This window comes from Arachis hypogaea, chromosome 8 (assembly GCF_003086295.3).
Source record: "Arachis hypogaea cultivar Tifrunner chromosome 8, arahy.Tifrunner.gnm2.J5K5, whole genome shotgun sequence".
NCBI lineage: Eukaryota > Viridiplantae > Streptophyta > Magnoliopsida > Fabales > Fabaceae > Arachis > Arachis hypogaea.
This window is the reverse complement of record NC_092043.1, coordinates 2,928,607-2,935,996: the sequence shown is the minus strand read 5'-3', so window position 1 is coordinate 2,935,996 and position 7,390 is coordinate 2,928,607. Positions and strand designations below refer to the sequence as shown.

The 7,390-nt window shown below is 37.8% G+C and overlaps 1 non-coding gene across 1 annotated transcript; it reads left to right on the top strand.

The window, feature by feature from the left end:
* The first annotated feature begins 2,645 nt into the window (after positions 1-2,645).
* LOC112708526 (small nucleolar RNA R71) lies at positions 2,646-2,753 on the top strand. The gene has a single exon (XR_003156380.1). It is a non-coding gene; the product is annotated as a small nucleolar RNA R71 (small nucleolar RNA).
* Positions 2,754-7,390: the final 4,637 nt, after the last annotated feature.

Below are 7,390 nucleotides of genomic sequence, written 5' to 3'. Positions count from 1 at the left end.
CATCTCCCATGACTCAGAGGTGGAATTAATTGCCTTCCCTTTCCTCTTTCTTGAGGTTTCTCCGGCCTTAGATGCCATTAATGGTTATGGAAAAACAAAAAAGCAAGGCTTTTTCCACACCAAACTTAAAAGGTTTGCTCGTCCTCGAGCAAAAGAAGAAAGAAAAGAGGAGAAGAAGAAGAGGAGATAGAAGTGTGTGAAGGGTTCGGCCAAGGAGGGGTTTTAGTGGGTTAAGATGTGTGAAATTGAAGATGGTAAGGAGGACTATATATAGGGGAAGAGAGGGGTGGGTGGCCGAATGGAAGTGGGTGGGTTTGGGAGGGAAATGGTTTGAATTTGAATAGTGAGGTAGGTGGGGTTTGATGGTGGCATTTTTGGGGAAGAGTGGATGGATGTGAGTGGTGAAGAGATTGTGGGGGAGAAGGTAGGATTTGATAGGTGAATAGTGGTTTGGGAAGAGTGTTATGGAAAGGTGTGAAGAGGAGAGAGAATGAGTTGAGGCCGGTAGGGATCTTGTGGGGTCCACAGATCATGAGGTGTCAAGGATTTTGCATCCCTGCACCTTGCTGGCGTTAAACGCCCCTCTGTGTGCCTTTCTGGTGTTTAAACGCCAGTCTGCTGCCCTTTTCTAGCATTTAAACGCCAGTTTGCTGCCCTTTTTTGGCGTTTAAATGCCTAGAAACGTGTCAGACTGGGCGTTTAAACGCCCATTTTTATACCTTTACTGGCGTTTAAACGTCAGACTGCTGCCCATTTCTGGCATTTAAACGCACAGAATGGTGCTAGGCTGGGCGTTAAACGTCCATTTTGGTATCCTTACTGGCGTTTAAACGCCAATAAGCTCGTCCTCCATGGTGTGCCATTTTTTATGCTATTTTTTATTTTTCTTTAATTTTTGCTGTTGTTTTTGTGACTCCACATGATCATAATCCTAAAGAAAACATAAAATAACATAGATAAATAAAAAAAATTGGGTTGCCTCCCAATAAGCGCTTCTTTAATGTCAATAGCTTGACAGTGAGCTCTTTTCAGAGCTTCACAGATGCTCAAAGCATGATTGTGGCCTCCCAACACCAAACTTAGAGTTTGAGTGTGAGGGCTCTATCTGACTCTGTACTGAGAGAAGCTTTTCATGCTTCTTCTCCATGTTTACAGAAGAAGATCCTTGAGCCTTAAACACAAGGTAGTCCTCATTCAATTGAATGACTAACTCTCCTCTGTCCACATCAATCACAGCCCTTGCTGTGGCTAGGAAGGGTCTTCCAAGGATGATGGATTCATCCTCATCCTTCCCAGTGTCCATGATTATGAAGTCAGCAGGGATATAAAGGCCTTCAACCTTCACTAGGACATCCTCTACAAGTCCATAAGCCTTTTTCATTGATTTGTCCACCATCTCTAGTGAGATTCTTGCAGCTTATACCTCAAAGATCCATAGTTTCTCCATCACAGAGAGTGGCATGAGATTGATACCTGACCCCAGGTCACACAGAGCCTTTTCAAAGGTCATGGTGCCTATGGTGCAAGGTATTAAGAACTTTCCGGAATCCGATTTCTTTTGAGGCAATGTCTACTGAATCCATGTATTCAGTTCATTGATGAGCAATGGAGGTTCATCCTCCCAAGTCTCATTACCAAATAACTTGGCATTCAGTTTCATGATTATTCCTAGATATTGAGCAATTTGCTCTTCAGTAGTAACTTCATCTTCTTCAGAAGAAGAATATTCTTCAGAGCTCATGAATAGTAATAAGATGTTTAGTGAAATCTCTATGGTCTCTGTATGAGCCTCAGATTCCTTTGGCTTCCCATTAGGGAACTTCTTATTGGTCAGTGGACGTCTATTGAGGTCTTCCTCAATGGAAATCACGCCATCCTCCTCCTCTATAGGTTCGGCCATTTTGGTCATATTAATGGCCTTGCACTCTCTCTTTGGATTCTCTTCTGTATTACTTGGGAGAGTACTAGGAGGAGTTTCAGTAACTCTTTTATTCAGTTGGCTCACTTGTGCCTTCAAATTTCTGATGGAGGACCTTGTTTCATTCATGAAACTGAGAGTGACCTTAGATAGATCAGAGACTATGTTTGCTAAGCCAGAGAGGCTCTGCTCAGAATTCTCTGTCTGTTACTAAGAAGATGATGGAAAAGGTTTGCTATTGCCAAATCTAATTCTCCCATTATTATTGAAGCCTTATTGAGGCTTCTGTTGATCCTTCCATGAAAGATTTGGATGATTCCTCCATGAAGGATTATAGGTGTTTCCATAGGGTTCTCCCATGTAATTCACCTCTTCCATTGCAGGATTCTCAAGGTCATAAGCTTCTCCTTCAGAGGAGGCTTCTTTATACTGCCGAATGCAGTAGATTCTGAGAAATCATATTAACTTGCTGAGTCAATATTTTGTTTTGAGCCAATATGGCATTCAGAGTGTCAATCTCAAGAACTCCTCTCTTCTTAGTCATCCAATTATTCATAGGATTTCTTTCAGAAGTGTACATGAACTGGTTATTTGCAACCATCTCAATGAGTTTCTGGGCTTCTGCAGGGGTTTTCAGATGAAGAGATCCACCAGAAGAATAGTCCAATGACATCTTTGACAACTCAGACAGACCATCATAGAATATACATATGATGCTCCATTCTGGAAGCATGTCAGAAGGACACCTTTTGGTTAATTGCTTGTATCTTTCCCAAGCTTCATAGATGGATTCACCTTCCGTCTGTTTGAAGGTTTGGACTTCCACTCTAAGCTTGCTCATCTTTTGAGGTGGAAAGAATTTGGTCAAGAAAGCATTGACCAACTTGTCCCAAGAGTTCAGGCTTTCTCTAGGTTGTGAGTCCAACCATGTCCTAGTTTTGTCTCTTATAACAAAAGGGAAAAGCATAAGTCTGTAGACCTCGGGGTCAACCCCATTGGTCTTAACAGTATCACAGATTTGCAAGAATTCAGCTAAGAACTGATGAGGATCTTTCGATGAAAGTCCATAAAACTTGCAATTCTGCTGCATTAGAGAAACTAATTGAGGCTTAAGCTTAAAGTTGTTTGCTCCAATGGTAGAAATTGAGATGCTTCTTCCATAGAAGTTGGAAGTTGGTGTAGTATAGTCACCAAGCATCTTCCTTGCACCTCCGCCATTGTTATTGGGTTCGGCTGCCATGTCTACTTTTTTTTCGAAATTCTCTGAAAGGTCTTCTCCGGAGTGTTGTGCTTTAACTTCTCTTAGCTTCTTCTTCAGAGTCCTTTCAGGTTCAGGATCAGCTTCAACAAGAATATTTTTATCCATGTTTCTGCTCATATGAGAAAGAAGAGAACAAAGGGAGTAATGGAATCCTCTATGTCACAGTATAGAGATTCCTTGATGTGTCAGAGGAAAAAGAGTAGAAGAATGAGAAGAGAGAGGAGGTGAGTTTGAAAATTTTTTAAATGAGTGGAGGAGGAATGTTAGCAATTAAATAAAATAAATAGAAAGAGATGAGAGAGAAAGAGTTTTCGAAAATTTAAAACTAAAATAATTAGTTAATAAAAAAGATTTTTGATAAAGTGGTTAGTAATTTTCGAAAATTGGAAGTTGAAAAGTGGTTTGGTGGTTTTGAAAAAGATAAGAAATAGTAATTAGTTGAAAAATATTTGAAAAGATAAGAAGTTAGAAAAAAGATTTTGAAATCAAAATTTAAAAAGATATGATTGAAAAAGACTTGATTTTAAAAAGTTATGATTGAAAAAGATTTGCTTTTAAAAAGATATGATTGAAAAAGATTTGATTTTTAAAATTGATGACTTGACTAACAAGAAATTAAAAGATATGATTCTAGAATTCAAAGATTGAACATTTCTTAATAAGAAAGTAACAAACTTGAAATTTTTGATCAAAACATTAATTGTTAGCAAGGATCTTTTTTTCTTTGAAAAATTAGTTTTGAAATTTTCAAAAGCATGAAAAGAGAAAGATAAGATTTTAAAATCATGAATTAAAACATGAAAATTTGAAAAAAAATTTGAATTTGAAACGAAATTACCTCCCCTGTGTCATCCTGGCATTAAACGCCCAGGATGCTATCCATTCTGGCGTTTAACGCCCAGAATGTTACCTCTTTGGGCGTTTAATGCCTAGCCAGATACCCTAGCTAGCGTTAAACGCCAGAATTCCTTCCTTACTAGACGTTTTACTAAACGCTCAGCTTTTTCTCTGTGATTCCTCTACTATATGTTCTGAATCTTCATTTCTCTGTATTATTTACTTGAAAAGAGATATTTTTTATTTTTGAATTTTTAATGAAGTGAGAGAAAAACAACAAAATGAAATAAAACATAAAAATGCAAGATCAAAACAAGTAATGCATGCAAGCACACTTTGAATATCAAGATGAACACTAAGAACACTTTGAAGATCATGATGAACATCAAGGACATATTTTTGAAAATTTTAAGAAAAGAAAGATATGCAAGACAACAAACTTAGAAATTTTTAATGTTTAGACACTATGGATTTGAAAATGCATATGAAAAACAAGAAAAGACACGAAACAGGAGAAGTTAAAGATCAGAACAAGGAAAATCATCAAGAACAACTTGAAAATCAATGAAGAACACAGTGCATGAATTTTTTTTGAAAACTTGAGAAAATTTGAAAACATGCAATTGATACCAAACTTAGAATTTGACACTAGACTCAAACAAGAAACACAAAAAATTTTTTTTTTTGGTTTTTATGATTTTATAAAAAAAAATTCAAAAAATTTTTGGAAAAACGAAAAAGAAGAAAAAAATTTTGAAAGATTTTTGAAAACTTTTTGAAAATAAAATAAAGGTTGAAACAAGAAGAAAATTACCTAATCTAATCAACAAGATGAACCGTCAGTTGTCCAAACTCGAACAATCCCCGACAACGGCGCCAAAAACTTGGTGCACGGAATTGTGATACACAACACTGATACAACTAACTAGCAAGTGCACTAGATCGTCCAAGTAATACCTTACGTGAGTAAGGATCGATCCCACGGAGATTGTCGGCTTGAAGTAAGCTATGGTCATCCTGTAAAACTCAGTCGGGCGGATTCAGAATGTTATGAGATTTTAGATAATTAAAAGATAAATAAAAAATAAAATAAGATAGGGATACTTATGCAATTCATTGGTGGAAATTTCAGATAAGCGTATGGAGATGCTTTGTTACTCCTGAACTTCTGCTTTCCTATTGTCTTCATCCAATCATTCATACTCCCTTCCATGGCAAGCTGTATGTTGGGGATCACCGTTGTCAATGGCTACCGTCCATCCTCTCAGTGAAAATGGTCCGGCTACGGGTTACGTAGGGCTAATCATCTGTCGGTTCTCACTTGTGTTGGAATAAGATCCAATGATCCTTTTGCACATTGTCACTGTGCCCAACAGTCATGAGTTTGAAGCTCGTCACAGTCATCCCATCCCAGATCCTACTTGGAATACCACAAACAAGGTTTAGACTTTTTGGATCTCAAGAATGCTGCCAATTGGTTCTAGCTTATACCACGAAGACTCTGATTTCATATAATTGAAAGGCTCTGTTGTCAAGAGAGGCAATCAGGCGTCGTGAACTAGGAACACAAGGGATACTCACTCAAGCTCTCGCAGATAGAACGGAAGTGGTTGTCAGACACGTGTTCATAAGGGAGGATGATGATGAGTGTCACGGATCATCACATCCATCAGGTTGAAGTACGAGTCAATATCTTAGAATAAGAATAAGCATGAATTGAATAGAAAAACAATAGTACTGTGCATTGATTCATGAGGAACAGCAAAGCTCCACACCTTAAACTATGAGGTGTAGAAACTCCACAGTTGAAAATACAAAAGTGATGAAGGTCTAGGCATGGCCGAATGGCCAGCCCCAAAACTTGATCAAGAGATCAAAAGTGATCCAAAGATAGTCTCAAAAATGATCTAAAGATATAAATACAATAGTAAAAAGTCCTATTTATACTAAACTAGTTACTAGGGTTTACAGAAATAAGTAGATAGTGCAAAAATCCACTTCCAGGGCCCACTTGGTGTGTGCGTAGGCTGAGCATTAAAGCTTTCACGTGCATAGGCTTTCCTTGGTGTTTTACGCCAGAAAAGGGTCTCTGACCGGCGTTTAGACGCCAGTTTGAGCCATCAAAACTTGGGTAAAGTATGGACTATTATACATTTCTGGAAACCCCAAGATGTATTCTTTCCAACGCAATTGAGAGTGCACCGATTGGGCTTCTTTAGCTCCAGAAAATCTATTTCGTGTACAGGAGGGTCAGAATCCAACAGCATCTGCAGTCCTTTTTTAGCCTCTGAATTAGATTTTTGCTCAGATCCCTCAATTTCAACCAGAAAATACCTGAAATCACAGAAAAACACACAAACTCATAGTAAAGTCCAGAAATGTGAATTTTGCATAAAAACTAATAAAAATATAATAAAAACTAACTAAAACATACTAAAAACTATGTAAAAACAATGCCAAAAAGCGTATAAATTATCCGCTCATCATACCACTTACCACAATATCAGGGGAGAGATAGTATATTTCTTCTTGAAACCTTTAATCTTTTGCTGGTTAAGGATGAGGCACCCGGCAGAGACAATCTAGAAATAAAAGCACAAATCAATTTTACATAAATCGATATTGCAGTTACTTTTCATGATAAAATCATTAATGTTATTCTAATATTACCTCAGCTTCTATATGTGTATCAGCTTAGAGAGATGCGAAGTGGATTTTTGACAAAATGTGTTTATCTTGGGCATTGAGTGTGCACACGGTGTCATACTCATTAGTATTTCCATCTGTGTATGTTTTCACACGTGTGGCCCACGTGTAGCATTTCTCTTTCATTTCAGCATTCATTTCATTTATCCTCGCAGGAGTTTCAAACTTTTCAAAACTTTCTTCACCACTTTGCTTATGAATAGGTGGAGTTTTACCTTCTGTTTTCACCCCACTGCCTACAATTTTTTCCACCAGCTCCCCTGACTGTTCTATTAGTTTTGGCGTTTTAGGAGTTTTCGCCCTCTGCCCCTCTTGCGTGCTGCACCCTCTTGCGTTGCTACTTCTTCTTGGCTTGAATCAGTCATGCCGAGGCTGAATGATGTCGTGATGAGATATAACATAATATAAGAATAAGAATAGATGAATGATATTAAAAACAAAATTTTACTCTGCTGAACTTAAACTTTAGATGGAGCTGGTGAAAGCATGGGTGTGCTTTGTTCAGTTTTTGGCGGTGGTTCTGGAGTGCTGTAGTGTTACAGAACAATTGTGAGGATATACACCCCAACAAGGACAATATACACCCAAACAATAAACAAATACTCCCAAAGATTACAGAAAATACAGAAAATACACCCAAACGAATACAGACAATACACCCAAATGAA